The sequence below is a fragment of the Oratosquilla oratoria genome, chromosome 21 (assembly GCF_046742065.1).
Source record: "Oratosquilla oratoria isolate Oo_2021 chromosome 21, ASM4674206v1, whole genome shotgun sequence".
In the NCBI taxonomy this organism is placed as follows: Eukaryota; Metazoa; Arthropoda; class Malacostraca; order Stomatopoda; family Squillidae; genus Oratosquilla; species Oratosquilla oratoria.
The window spans coordinates 22,619,708-22,636,280 of NC_134797.1; positions in this window are offsets into that span (position 1 = coordinate 22,619,708).

The following is a 16,573-nucleotide window of genomic DNA, read 5'->3' on the forward strand; positions in this document are numbered from 1 at the left end:
TGTTATCACGTTAAGGCCGTAACAAGTGTACTATGTAATATAATCAGATTATATCCAGCATTAGACTGATTAGAGGTCATTTAATTACTTGATGCCAAACGTGAAGCAACGTTTGCATCCCTCATTTGTGTATGCTTTTTGTACGTGTGTGTGTGTGTATGTGTGTGTGCATGTGTATTTGTGTGTGTCCCTTCGTATCTATCCATCAAACATAGCCTTCAATTCGTTTATGTCTTTTGATTGGGCTATTTCCTCTTTTCGGCGGTTCCACAAGTTGACACAGCTGTACAGAAACTGTTTCTTGATAGCCTTAATTTTTTTTTATGATATCACGTCACTTTCCCATCCTAAATCAATTGTCTGTTCTCTCTTTTCATTGATCTGAACAACGTATTGCCCACTTTCTCTTTTCTTTCGCCTCATAAGGTCAAAACCACTGTTTCTACTCTTGCCGTATTTTTTTTTTTTTTTTCAAGGATGGAAACCAGTCTGGCTTTTGTCCTTTGGATTCTTATTCCTGCCAAGACCTCACCACTTCTACATATTCTAGTCTTAATCGGATCAGCTTTTTCAAGTACATAGTCGTAATACACATGACTGATTTTAGATAAGAAGAACGTTTGGTCCACTTTCTCCTTAACTTTTCCTAATATTCTGTGGCCCTCTCCAACCCTACCTACCCTCCTTCCCTCCCTCCCTCTTTCTCTCTCCCTCCCTCCCTCCCCCTCCCCCCTTTCCCCAAGTTCTTGTTTAATCTCAGTCATGTGTGTTACGACTATGTTCATGAAAAACCTGTAATAACAAGAGAAACGTCGTACTAATTAAGGGTCCGTCCTCACTTGTAGTGTTTATGTCGATAGACAAATTATAATCTTTTAGTCGTAGACAATTATCTACTACCACCGTTACCATGGACATCTCTCCCACTGTTGTAACGAACTCGCTTCATATTGAGTACATCATTAATGGTCTCCTTGTAATTTCTTTCTCGTTTCCTTTTTTTCTATGAGGGCATTGAGATTCATTTTCCGTAATTGCCTTTAGTTTTATTATTTCTAGACTTTTTTTTTTTATTCTTAACATGGTCTTTCCATTGTTTGAAAAGTGATTATTGTAGCTGGTCCTTCCTTCCATCATATGTCAAGAACATTACGGGTGCCAGTAGTGATCCTTGTGGTACTACACTGTTTACTTACCTCCACCTTGACATCCTTTGCTATTATTTTCATTTACTTTTCTCACGAAAGCATTCAAACATTCCAAGAGGCTTCCTGTCCTTCATTATTCTCCAATTTCCGCAGTTAATTCTAAGGTGCCTTATCAAAGGCACAATCCAGATCTAGATATATACAGTACACTCAGACATCTGTCTTGTACCACATAGACTATTCTTGAGTGAAAGGTTATGAGATGTTTGTGTGTAATAATGATAATAATAATTAATAATAATAATAATAATAATAATAGTAAAAGGTTTATTTCAATAGCAGTAGTACACTGACAATAATACAATGCAAAAGCTGATTAAAAGTGTGTGTGTGTGTGTGTGTGTGTGTGTGCGTGCGTGTGTGTGTGCGTTTTTACTTCGTTTTGTTGGCGTTGTCTTGTATAATCAAATTCATTTCTCGATCCTTCTTTCTTTTCTTGGGTCAAGTCCAACGCTGTTTGTTTTGAACTTCTTAAGCGTTTTGAATACATTTCTCCCCTTCCCAAATTTTACCTCCCTTTGTCAAAAGAACTTTATTCTTTTTACGCGTGTATGTTTAAGCGTGTTCATATATGATGTGTGTATTTATTTTCGTTGTGCGTGCGTACGTACCTGTGTGTATTCTTTCCATCTACAACTTTTCTGCTTACATTTTGAGAAAACAAACACTCGTGTCTGGCAGAATTCTCGACATTTTTACTTTCACAGGAGCTCTCATTTTATGCTGACCAGGAGTTGAATCTTCGCAGCGTCTGCAACACCTCTTTAATGCTAATGGAAGGTTTTACATATTTTCTTTTTTGGGCTACGGCAGGGAAATATTTTACTGAAAGATGGTCTCTGAGCTCAAGGAGAGAGAGTCACATACTTTGAAATCTGTCGCCCCTTTTTTTTTTTTTTTTTTTTTTTTTTTGTGGTCACCTCTCCGTCGTACCAGGTCGAGGCACCTGGCCGTGTCTTTACTTCTTTCTTTCTGTCTTACTTTCTCTTTCTTACTTTATCATCCGTTCGTTTCTTCATTCTTTCTTTCTGTCTTTTGTTATATTTTGTTTCTTTCTATCTTTGTTTCTTCTTTGTCTCTTTGTTTCGTTCTTCCATTCTTCATTTTTGTTTCTTTCATTCTTTTTTTTTTGGGTGGGAGATGGGGGGAGGGGACATGTCAGCCATTTGCGTTAGCAGTAAAGTTAAGCTAGGACTGATCGCGCGATCTTTTGACTTCAAGCTATACAAATAATTAGTTTGTCCACATTTGGAATATGCTGTTTCCGTATAGTCACCGAATCACATTAAAAGGATTGACAGATTGGAAAAAGTACAACGGCGAGCCACAAAACTGATTCCAAATATAAGAAATAAATCATAGGAAAATCGACTAAAACATATGAATCTGTTTTCCTAAAAAAAGCGTAGACTCAGAGGTGACTTGATATAGGTCTTTAAGATTCTAAAGGGAACTGGCAACATCAAAAGTGATAAAAATTTCACACTAAATGAGAATCCGACAAGAAATAATGGTCTCAAAATGTCAGTAAATAGATTTAATTTGGAAGTGGTAGGAACAACTTTGCCAACCGTGTAGTTAATCAATAGAATAAATTTCGTGCAGAGGCAGTGCAATGTAGTTCAGTTCGAAGCTTTAAGATTCGTTTAGATAAAAATCTAAGCAAGATACTGTAATGCCTGCCATTTATTTTATATTATTTGTTTGTTTATTATTTTTCGTCTGTATTATTATTTTCTTGATTTTCATTTGTTGTTATTTACTATTTACCTGCTTATTATTTACCTATAAGTATGCAGTTATTTATTAATTTTATTTATTATAATTTATATTATATACTTTATTTATTTATCATTATAATATTTTTTTCGCATCCGACCTAGTTATGGACCAAAGGGTCTCCTGTCCGCATGCTCCGCCTTTGTAATCCTTTGTAATCCTTTGTAAATATTCACAGGGAAACGAGAAAATTCACGTCTTAAAGTATGTTGCAGGTCAATTTCTATTAAACACAACAATAAAGAAATATTCTGACATTTGTATTTATTTATTTATTTATTTATTTTTAGTTCACTCAATTTTCTGGGTGCGGTCGTGGGAACTTTTTCAGTATTTCTGGAGGAGTAAATAACAAAACGCATATGTTGAGGTTTTATTATATTACTGTGTGTGTGTGCGTGTGTGCGTGGTGTGTGTGTATGTGTGTGTGTGCGTGTGTGTACATGTATGTATATTCTATTTTGTGTAGTTTTGACCCTCTCTGTCCCTGTCAGTATCAGAGTGCTTCACCACGACGCCGCAACGGGAGTTGCTTCACCACGACGACGCATTCCTCGGGAGTTTTGCGAAGCCTTTTATCCCTCGCACATTCCTCCGAAGTCTTTCCGTTTATTTTCACAGAGTCTTGGCGCCTCCCGGAGGACCCACCGCTGCCCTTGGAAAGGAATATGATGCTGCATGAGGCGGTGGGGAAGGTGGAGAGTGTCCGTCGGCTAATGCTTGTCTCGATGTCAATTCGAGTTTCAGCTCTCTTGTCTGTAAGACAAGGTTATGCTCGTCCTTACAATTCCACCGTTCCTCCTGCACGCTCTGTCCTTCCTGTCAACTCTTTCCTTCGTCCTGGCTTTCCTTTTCTCCCAATATTCGTTCAACTCTATCATTCATTTCCTTTGATTCAATTTTTTTTTACGTATTGTTTATATCGTCTTTGTTTTCAATACTTATGTTTTTCTCTGTTAGATCTCTCTTCTTTTCATTATCACTTTTTAACATGTGTCCTGTTTCACTATTATCAGACTGAATAAACGCTGAAATTGGGGGTAATAAACCTGGTGTCTGTTGGATTTCTTGTGTTTGATATAACAAGTCTTATATAAATGCATGTGCATCCCAGTTGCCTTCTTACATTCATTATGAAAACCTCCCCCCACTGTATGACGCTATTGCGTAATAAATTAATAAAAAAAAAAGTCTTATATAAAAGTAAAAGCACGGGACCTGAAGACTCATATCCGTGGACATCGCCATAACGTTCATAAAAATATTGGTACGAATTCATTCGCAACACACAAGAAACAACAGTGACCACATTATATATTGGGACGAAACAGTTGACAAGTGATCCTGAAATGAGAAGCAAGCGTTTGAAAGCGTTGATCATTCGGAACTGTGACACCATGGAACAAGACGAAGGCATGTATGATATTGCATCTTTGTTAAACGATTTTTTTTGTGTGTGCGTGATAAACAGAGTCTTTGAAGTTCCCCCTGTTTAATGTACCTCTTTTATCAAGTCTTTTTGTTTTCCAACTTCGGTTCAAATATTGAAAGCGACATTCGTCCGCTCTATGCGGATATAATCTCACTTTATGTATGGACAATTGGCCCATATCACGTTTCTTCCCCCGTCCGTTCAAGGATTATAGTATTTATATCCAGAGTGTGTTAACTACTTCCATCTACTTGGCCACGGGACATACTCTAATAAATATTCATAAAAAGCCTACAGCAGCAATAGCTCCCTTTATACACGATTACATTTTCATTTTCTTACAGACCCATCCCACAAACACCGATACCGCGCAACCGGGTGGTCTGTCCTAGGTGGTCTGTTGTCCATGTACTTGATGAGAAGGTTCCGACGATCGAGACGGTCTATCGGGGCTTAAGTCTTCGTTCTTTCATAGTGTTTCCTCTGACATTGGCTGGAACTCATGGACAATTTCCTTGCCAAGCTCCTCTCCTTTTATTCATTCTTCTTTACCTTTGCTGTCACTTCTGCCGTTTCCTCCACTTTTCTCTCCTTTATTCAAGACATTTCTCCTCCGTCCTACGTTCTTCCCTTTTGTATATTTCTTCTCTTTCTGGTCTTCTTTCAGTTACGTATTTCTTTTTCTTCTGACTTACTTTGAATATGTTATTCGTTTACTTAAACCACTCTTTTTATTCGCTAATGTTTACTTGGTGATTTTTATTCTTTCAGTTTTTTCTCCTTGTTATTCTTTTACATTAGACACTGTTTTAATTGTTCTTTTTTCCTCTATCCCCTTATTCTTTATCGCTTATATTTCCTTTAGTATTATTCTTATTCTCCATTTTATTTTTCTCATTAGTTTTCTTCTATTCCAGTCCTCCCTGTTTAGTAATTTTTCTTTATTTTTCCACTTAGATTCATTACTTTATGTGTGATCCTATTTGTTACATCTAGTTAATGTATTGCGAACGTAAAGAACACGCTAGACCTTAATATATATATATATATATATATATATATATATATATATATATATATATATATATATATATATATATGTATATATATATATATATATATATATATATATATATATATATATATTATATATATATATATATATATATATATATATTGAGTGGAAAGGGTGATGAGGTAAACGCCAAAAAATCCGTTGGAGATTTATTACTAACGTTTCGTCCTTAAACACACACACACACACACACACACACACACACACACACACACACACACACACACACACACACACACACACATATATATATATATATATATATATATATGTATACGCACACAATATGTATATATATATATATATATATATATATATATATATAACGTAGAAACCACTGTTGGAGTAGAAAAGACTGGAAACGGGGAATCTATATATTTCGATTGCAAACTGCAATCCTCTTCAGTAGATACAAATAAGAGAGAGGGCGTACTGTTTAAGTAGCACCCTTAACAAAAGAAAGGGGAACATGGGAAGATATCTCTACCCTCTTCTCACTCAGTATGTGAGGTCAGGAGGCAAATGAGCTTTCACTAGGTTGGAGATGAAGAGTCCGGACATTATGTCCGGGGACCATTGACCCTTTGAAATATTCATGTTGGGCTGAAATTCATCCTTCTCTTCTTCTTTCTCTCCCTTTCTTCCTTATTTCTTCCTCCTTCCCCTTCCCCTCATTTTCCTTTATTCCTTCCCTATTCCATTCTATTTCTCCACCTACTCCTCTTGCTCTTCATCCTCCCCTTTCTGCCCCATATCCTACTGCCTAGTGTAGGCCTTATGGTCTCTTGCAGTCTCCTTCATTCTTATGTTCTTATGCTTTCCCCCTCTTATCTTCATCTATCTCTTCCTACTCCTTTCTCCATTTTCCTCCACTTACTCCTCTTCCTCCTCCTCCTCTTTTTCTTCTTTCTGCTTATATTTTTCTTTCATTCTCCTCGCTTGTCCCATCTCCTCTTCATCTTCTCTTCCTCTCTTTCCTCCTCATTTACTTTCTTGTTCCTCTATTTCTCTTGTTTCCTCTTTCATCTATTTCTCTACACCTTCATTATTTTCTTCTCTTTCTTACCTTCCACCCAATTTTTCCTCTTTCGCTTCCTCTTCCTCTTCTTCTTGATCCTTCTTGTCGTCTTTTATAATTTATTTAATATTTTTTCCTCCTTCCCCTCCTTCTGGTTTCTCTTTTTCTCATTTTGCCTTCCTCTACGTTGGGTTCTTTCTCGTCCGTCTGTCTGTCTGTCTCTTTTTGTCTGCATGTCCAATATGCTCTACTCTTTCTTTAAAGCCAGATCCTTAATATCAATTATCTCTCTTGGCTATGTGAACCTACAATCTGCAGAAAAGAATCACCTGACATAGGATATAACGTATTCCTTACATTTCGTTGTTGTAATAAAGAAACCAGATCGTCCATTGGAGTGATATTACACTTGGATTTAATTTTGTCTACAAAGAGAAGAGCTCGTACTTCCTGCAGAGGCAGTGCAATGTAGTTCAGCTCGAAGCTTTAAGATTCGTTTAGAAAAACACCTAAGCAAGATGCTGTAATGCCTGCCATTTATTTTATATTATTTGTTTGTTTGTTTGTTTGTTATTATTATTTGTCTGTTTATTAATATTTACTTCATTATCATTTATTATTATTTACTATTTACCTGTTTGTTTATTATTTAACTTTACCTATTTATTTATTTTATTTATTATTATTTATATTATAATTTTTATTTATTTATTTATCATTATTATAATTTTTTCGCATCCGACCTAGTTATGGACCAAAAGGTCTCCTGTCGGCATGCTCCTCCTTTGTAATCTTTTGTAATCCTTTGTGGGCACGATACTCCGATCTGCTAAGGTCTCGATCTGACGAGACCCCGTTCAGGCCGTGGCCTCAGGTTCATAAGATCTTCAATCCTCGTCCAGGACGGAATGCGTAAGTTACGTCACTGTGACCGCGAAGTGAATCTTGCATTTCTCCGACTTCTCTTCCTCGTATACTTGTGGTCTTCTTCAAAAGTTCGCTTGTCTTCTTCAAAAGTTCATTTCCCCTTTCCCGTTTTCTATTTTGTCTATGTCCTCCCCCATCCTTCATTTTCTGTTGGAATATATTCTTTTCCATTTTTATTTTCATTTTCTTTCACTTTCCTTTCACTCATCAAGGACTTTTTACCTTTCGTCTCATTACCTTACATCTCCCCCTCTCCATGTTTTTATTTACCTTTCAGTTTGCCCAATTTTATCTTTACCTATAATATGCCAGTCGCCCCTCCCCCCCCCCCTTTTTTTTTTTGTACCCCATTACAGTTTGCTCGTATATTTCCATTTTCTATTCATTTTTTCTTTCTATTCCCCTTTCTGTCTTTTGCATTTCCTCTTCCTTGCTCTCTTTATTCTTCCAATTTCCGTTTCTATCTCTTTACACTAGTCCACCCTTCCTCTCACTCCTTTTCCTCTCTCTCTCCTTCTCTTTTTTCCTTCCCCTCTCTTCTTCCCCTCGCCGCATCTTCTCTCCCCTCTGATTTTCTTTCCTCTCTTTCTCCTCTTCCTTCTACTCTCTTTCTCCTTTACCTCCATCATTCCACTCACTCTCCTTCCTGCCTCCGCTTCTCTTCTTTCATTCCCGTCTCTCCTTCGTCTCTTCTTCTCCTATTTACTTTCCCCCAAATTCGTTTCCTCTTTCTCTCTCTCTCTCTTTTCTTTCTTCTACTTTCTACTTTCCCTCTTTCCTTTCTATCTCCATTTCTTCTTTCACCCTTTTCTCTCCTTCCTTTCTCTTTACTCTCTCGCCATCTTTCTCTTTCTTCTATTTTACCCTATCTCCTTCACTTCTCTTTTTACATTCTCTCTTTTCGTTCTTTCCACCCCTTCCTCTCTCTCCTCGGTCCCTGTCCTCTTATTTTTTTCTCTTCCCTTTCTCCTTCCCCCTTTTTCTTCACTATATCTCCTTTTTTTTCTCTATATTTTTCTTATCACCCTCGCCACTCCTTCTCTCTTCGTCCAGTTTCTTTCCCGCCTCTTTTCTTTCACTCTCTTCCTTCCCTCCCTCTCTCCTTCATCGCTTTCCTTCGCCTCCTTCTCTAACCCCTCTACTGCCCTTTTTCCCTTTACCTCCTTTTAATTCTTACCTCTTCCTTCTCTCTTACGTTTGTTTTCTTCGTCTTGTTCCTTCACTTCTTTCCCCTCACCCCCCTCGCCCTCCTCTTCTTCTCTTCTCTCACTCGCCTCTTTTCTTCCCCTCGCCCTACATTCCCCCTCTTCCTGCCTTTCCTCTCTTCCTCTCTTCACGCATTTTGCTCTCTGTTTTGCCTTTCGGTTTCCATCATCATCAACATTTTCCTTTTTCTCTGTTTCCTTTTACTTCTCCCCTCACATTTTCTTCCTCTCCATCTACTCAGATCTCTCAATTCGTGTCCATCTACTCGGATCTCTCAATTCGTGTCTATCTACTCAGATATCTTATCTCGTGGTCATCTTCTTCCTCTCCTTTTTTTTTCTCGCTTCTTCTTGACTTTCTCATATTTTCTCTCCAGAATTTTCCAATCACAAACCCCTATAACACAGAACGAAGGGTCAACTCTTAGTTTATATGTAAACGCATATCGTTGGCAGGAACAGTATATCAAAAGGGGAAATTGAATCTTAATGAATTATTAACATCCGCCAATCCAAGCAATCAGGGAACCCCTACAAGCTGAATAGAATGGTCTGGCTTTAGACAGAACTAAAGTTTTAAAGGGAACACAAGTTCGTCAGTTGATTAAAGGGTTTTGTTGTGGTGTCTTTTTTATCCACATCTCTCATTTGCTGAATAAAATAATTTTTGTTATCCAGAACAAGAGTATCAAATTAACTGTCTGACTTAAGGGCGAAATCGGAGACCGCTTTTATAGGTTTAGTTCTGGCTAATAGCTTGTGTTCTTACTCAAATCAGGGATGGACGAGGTATTTTTCAGTTAACCTACTTCATCCAGGTAACGTTCATAAAAATTTCCTTTTTCCTCTTCACGTACTTTATTGATTTCTCTTTATCCCTCCGGCTTTCCTTTTCCTTCCTTTCTTACAATCTTCCTCCCATTGACCTTCCCCTCTACTCATAAATTTTTCCTGATTTTTATTTCTTCCTTTTCCACTTTTCATTGCTGACCCACTTCTCCTCTCCTCGTAGTCTCTCTTCTTTTCGTCTTCCCGTTTTCCTGTTCAAATGATTCCTTCATTTTGGTAACAGAAAAAAATAGTATCATCTCTTTCGCCATCAGGAAAATGAACGAGGTAGCATACATGTAGCCAGTGTAGGCGACAAGAGGCACCTGGGTTTCTGGAGGTATATTATTATAGTCCCCCCTTTGCCAAAAGCGGAGTTCCACAAGGAACAATGAAATCGCTTAGTGCACTGGTTCTCAATCAGTCCATGGACCAATAAGGAACCACAGAGGTTTACAATCGGGGCTTCAAACTAAAAACTAGTGGTATTTAGTGAATGCTTACTGAGACCAAAGAACAGAAATACATAAGTATGTTGGGGTACATGGATAGGGTTGAGAACCCTTGGCCTAGCGGAAGCTACAACAGAAATAAAAGTTCCGTCCGGACGAGTGAATGCTTACTGAGGCCAAAGAACAGAAATACATAAGTATGGGATATATGGTTAGGGTTGAGAACCCTTGGCCTAGCGGAAGCTACAATAGAAATAAAAGTTCCGTCCGGACGAGTGAATACTTACTGAGGCCAAAGAACAGAAATACATAAGTATGGGATATATGGTTAGGGTTGAGAACCCTTGGCCTAGCGGAAGCCACAACAGAAACAAAAGTTCCATACGGCACGGAGAGGATTCGGTAGTTTGACGTCGGATGAATGAAGTCTTTAACATGGAGGTCATCGGACCAAAGAAGTCAGTCGAGATGGTCTCAATCCCTTCGCTGAGAGGGAGACAACCTTTACAAGTATAACATAAAGAGAAATGGTGGACTAAATCCAATTAAACTTAACAGATGCTGATCTCAGTACCAGTCCGGAAATCCAACGTCAGCCCCTGGGAGCTGCAGATTTGCTCATTTGTCTATCTTATTTTACATTAGAAATAGAAGTTCATCCAGGACAATAGTATCACTGAAAAGAGCCGTTTGGTACTAGACAGAATAAAATATCATGTAGATTTCATGATAGTAAAGAAAGTAATCAAAGACTAATCCAAGGACCTATGATATCCGACGGTATGGATCAAACTCCAGCCCATGAATGATAAGAGAACCTGGTGAACGTTGTTGTGGGTAGGTGCTGCTCATGGCAACGCTGATGCGCCGTCACTAGTAATTCCCGTCTGCCCGTTGTTGTACCCTTTGGTGAATAATACTATTACTGCTGTCACGGAGAGCTGTAAAAGACAAAATGCTTATTGTTCGTTTCCACGTTTTTATATATTTACAATGCGTTGGAACTCATTTGTGCTACAATGCGATTCCCCTTGGCCTTTGTGTTCGTTTCGTTCTTTTTTTTTTCGCAGAACAGGGTTCAATTTCCACGTAATGATTAGTTTCTGATAACTTTCTCGTGGACTTCGAGGTGTGGTCAGCTTCTCTTATTAAACATTTTTGTGTGTCGGGTGATGACCAAGCAAATTAGATTATTAACCACAGAAGGCTGTATCCCAGAGGTAGGGGAGTCTCGAGTCCGCTAGAACCAACGCGTGACATCAATAAAGCTACACAGACCGAAAGCTCAGACAATGGCTATCATGCCTATCCACCTCGTAGACTGAAAAGTTGAATAAAAGTAGAGTTTCTTGAAAGTAGAGTACATGTAGAACCACTGTGTTTGTGTAAGTGGTATGCATCCTTTCTTGTAAATAAGGTGTCACTGGGTTGAGTCTCAGTGACCACAGATTTCCGAGTACCCAAGAACGCTAGGAAAGGTGATAGGTTGGGGTGCAGCTCGGCGTCTCCAGGGGTACATTTCCGATTAGTTTTGTAAAGATTACTTCGACATGGAGAAGTATATTCAACGTACAAGTTCTGTGTTTTCATTACATTCACTTGTAGTATATCTACTGCATATTCTAATTCTAAACCACACACACACACACACACACACACACACACACACACACACACACACACACACACACACACACACACACACACACACACACACACACACACTATATACTCGGTGGCCCAGTTGGTAGAGCGCTGGACTGGGAAGTACGATGGTACTCGCAGTACCCAGTTCGAATCCTACCCAGGGCCGAAATTATTTCGGTATCGCTGTGCTTCGGGTCGTTACTCTGACTCTCGTGGGCGGGGAGTTGGGTGTAGGAGTGCGTGTAAGGTCACAGCATTACCCATAGATCGGTCATACGAGCTCTGAGCTCTCTTCCGAGAGGGAAATAGCTGTCGATCATGAGTCCAACACGCAATCCAAAGACCATGGTGAATACACACGCGCGCACACACACACACACACACACACACACACACACACACACACACACACACACACACACACACACACACACACACACACAAAACACATGCATTCTCACATACGTAAATACACTTTCACCCTAGCCATTTAATAGAGTTAAAAATAGATTGCTCTTTTACTTTCATCCAAGAAAAAACGGAAACAGGATGTTGTTATTTTGTACTTGTTTCTGTAAAATGCTTCCAGGTTAAATACGTTTAATTGAAATAATTTGTCTTTTCTCTCTCTCTCTCTCTCTCTTTCTGTCTGTCTCTTTTAATACATACATATAATATGTATATATACATATATATATATAAATATATGTATACACACACATGCACTTCCTCTCCGAATGCCCTCTTCACTATGTCTCACTCATATATTCTGTGCCTTGTTTCTTCATTTTATAATTTCTTCTTTGTATCTGCACTGAAGATGTAATTATACGAAAGCGCTCTGCTTCGTTAATTTACTTTTCCTAGTGGTTACTTACGCATTTGTGAACACAAAGGATTACAAAGGATTACAAAGGCAAAGCATGCCGACAGGAGACCTTTTGATCCATATCTAGGTCGGATGCAAAAAAAAAAATAAAAAAGAAAGTAATAAAAAAAAAATAAAAAAAAAATCATATTAATAATAAATTAAAACTATAACAATGTAAATAACAATTAAAATACATAAATAAATGCATTGGTATAGTTGCATAACAAACAAACAGGTGAATAGTAATTGATAATAAATTGACATATAACTAATAATAAATGAAAATCAGACAGACAAATTATAACAAAACAAAAACAAATAATATAACATCAATTATAATAATTACAGCATCTTACTTAGGTATTTATCTAAATGATTCTTAAAGCTTCGAACTGAACTACATTGCACTACCTGTGCAGGAAGTTTATTCCATTCATTAACTACACGCTCCTAGTGTTTTTATTGCATATATATATACACACATATATATATATATATATATATATATATACATACATATATATATACACATATATATATTCAATTCTTATCTTTCTCCTTCCCCTCATCCATCCATACGCCTGTCGGGAACATTCTTTCCTTCATCAATTCCGCTCCCCCAGCCTCTCTTTAGTTTGTATTTTCCAAGAAGATTTCATCTTCCACCTCGCACAGAACTCCCTCAGTCTTTGTTGCACACTTATGGTATGGATGACATTGTTATTATTGTCATTATTAACATCAATATTTCTAATAAGGAAAGACCATTATTGCGTTCCCTACACGTGCACGCATATCCCCGCGAACGAGCGTTTATACACACACACACACACACACACACACACACACACACACACACACACACACACACACGGTGGCGCGGTTGGTAGAGTCTCAGACTGTCAGTACGGCGGTACCGGGGGTACTGGGTTCGAATCCTGCCCAGGGCTGAAATTATTTCAGTATCGCTGCGCTTCGAGTCGTTACTCCAACTCTCGTGGGCGGGGAGTTGGGGTGTGTGTGCGTGTAAGGTCATAGCATTACCCATAGATCGGTCATACGAGCTCTGAGCTCTCTTCTGAGAGGGAAATAGCTGTCGATCACGAGTCCAACACGTGATCCAAAGACCAAGGTGAATCACACAAACAAACGCTTTTATTCATCGTAGGGATGTTTTGCAAACAGTGGAGGTTAGAGTTTTTACAGAAGAAATCCTTAAACGCGATGTACAACGGAGATGTTTAGGCATTCATGTGCTTCCTGCATCATTTGATAACTTACATTTTCCCGTTCTTGACAAAAGTCGAATATGATTTTCCCCTCCTCTCCCTCCTCTTTCTCCTCCACCTCTTCCCTCACCATTTCCTTTTTCTCCTCCTCCTCCTCCTTCTCTTCCTTCTCGTTCTTATCCTCCTCTACTTATTCTTCTTTCTCCTCTTACTGTTTTTAATGCTTTATGTTCCTCTTCTTCACATTTCTCGTCCTCCTCCTCTCCCGTCCCTTTTCTGTTCATTTTCCTGCTTCTATTCTTCTTCCTCCTCCTCCTCCTCCTCCTCCTCCTCCTCCTCCTCCTCTTTCTCTTACTACTTTTCCTTCTTCTGTTCTTATTTTTACCTCCCTCCCTCCCCTTTACTATTCTTTCCTTTCCCTCATTCTATCTTTTCTTTCCTCCTCTTCCTTTTTCTCATTCTCCTCCCTATTCTTCTTCCTCCTGCTCCTGATATACCTCCTCCTCCTCCTCTTTGTCCCCCTTTTATACATTTTTCTTCTCTTCCTCCTCCTCCTCTTCTTCCTCTTTCTAATATTCTCCCCCTTTCTCTTCCTCCGTTCCCACATCCTATTTGTTTTTCCTTCTATTCTTCTCCATTTTCTTTTTTCTCTTCTTCCTATTTATTATGGTTCTCCTTTTATTCTTCTTCCTCCTCCTCTATCTTCCTCTCTTCCTCCTCATCCTACTCACCTTCCTACTCCTCATTTTCTTTCTTCTCCTCAACTTCCTTCTTTTCTTCTTCGTCCACATCTTTTTCCTCCTCTTCCATCTTCTGGTATTTCCTCCACCTTTCCTCAGAACTCACCCACGCCCCCACCCCCACACCCCCACCCACGCCCCCACCCCTCCACCAGCCCTGTTCTTGGAAACGCCCAACTTCGAATTCCGGCCCGTTGTCGTTCAGGATCCATAGCTATTGGTTGAAAAAACGAAGACAAAAACGTCTTTTCGTTCCATGTGTTACAAAACCACATATATGATTCCGAAATGCTTCACCCAATTTCCTAACAACCCTAGCTCAATTTTGGGGTCAATGTTCAAATCGGTGGAGTATCTAATGTTTTATTTAATTTGCCGTCATATGCATCGTATTTTGGGAAGTGATGGAGATTTTGTCACCTTTGAAAAATTAAAAGACAAAAATAAAATATCACAGTCTCTCTCTCTCTCTCTCTCTCTCTCTCTCTCTCTCTCTCTCTCTCTCTCTCTCGCTCTCTCTTTATGTCTGTTTCTCTCTCTCTTTCTGTCTGTTTGTCTCTCTCTCTCTCTTTCTGTCTGTTTCTCTCTCTCCCTCTCTCTCTCTCTCTTTCTGTCTGTCTCACTCTCTCTGTCTGTGTGTGTGTGTGTGTGTGTCTGTCTGTCTCTGTCTATCTATCTATCACTCCGTCTCTCTATCTATCTATATTTCTATTTCTGTCTATTTTTCATTCTCTTTTATTTTCTCTTTCTCCTTTGCCTCCCATGGACTTCCATGTCCTTAAATTTCATGACTCCAAAACTTCATGACTCCAAATTTCTGTCTCCTTTCTTGCTCTTCGGTGGCATTACTTTACTCCCCAGCAGGATTTGTTCCGCGAATTTTCCCGGACCGATTTCCCTCCGCTTCCTACGTGGTCGTTTTCTTCCTTCCCTCTAGATTTTTATTCAATCCCTTCTATATATTTTCATATTTCCTCTTTTTCTTTTTCGATAATGTTACCACTCCTATCATTATCACTATTACCATCACTATTACTGTTATCAGTCCCACCACCACGTCATTATCACCATCACCATCATCATTATCATCGCCACCACTACCACTGCCGTAATCACCTTCTATATTATTACCATCAACATCAACATATTCATCACCATTACCATTTCCTTGACCATTTTCATTACCATCTCGAATTACCATCACCATTACTATCATCATTACTATCACCATCTCCATCTCTATCATTACCATGATCATCACTATCTCCATCACCATCTCCATTACCGTCACCATTACCATTACCTGCTTCATTACAATCTCCATTACGATCTCCATTACTATCATTACCATCACCATTACCTGCTCCATTACCGTCACCATTACCATCACTATTACCATCACTATTACCATCACCATTACCTGCTCTATTACGATCTCCATTACCATAATTACCATCACCATTACCCTCTCCATTACGATCTCCATTACCATCACTATTACCATCACTATTACCATTACCATCACCATCACCATCACCACCACCACCACCAACCAACTTTCTTTTCCCCCAAATCCTCCCAATTCCGAAAAGGATCCATTTTCTTCTCGGTTCCTCTTTTCGACTTTTCTTAGGGTTTTCTCTCTCCCGTCACTCACTTCTTCCTCTCTTGTTTTTTCGTTTCTTATTTCATTCCTTTGTTCGTATCTCGCCTGTTTTCCCAGCTTGTATTCTTTTATTATTATTATTATTATTATTATTATTATTATTATTATTATTATCTATTTATATATATTTTTTATTATTATTATCTATTTATATATATTTTTCTATTATTATTATCTATTTATATATATTCATTATCATTATTATCTATTTATATATATTTTTTATTATTATTATCTATTTATATATATATATATATTTTTATTCCCAAATAGTCACCCAATCTCTCTGACCTTCTCTTTTTCTATCTTATCTCTTTTTCTCAGCTCCTCTCTTTCCCCACTCTCTTCTCTGATTTCTCCTCTCCATCTGTTTGCTCTCTCTGTCGCTTCCCATCCTTCCTCTTCCCTTCCTCCCCATCTTCATCCTCTCTTTCTCTCTTCTTCTTGCCCATTTCCTAAGCCCTACCTCTCCCCTCTCCCTACCTATCCATTCCCA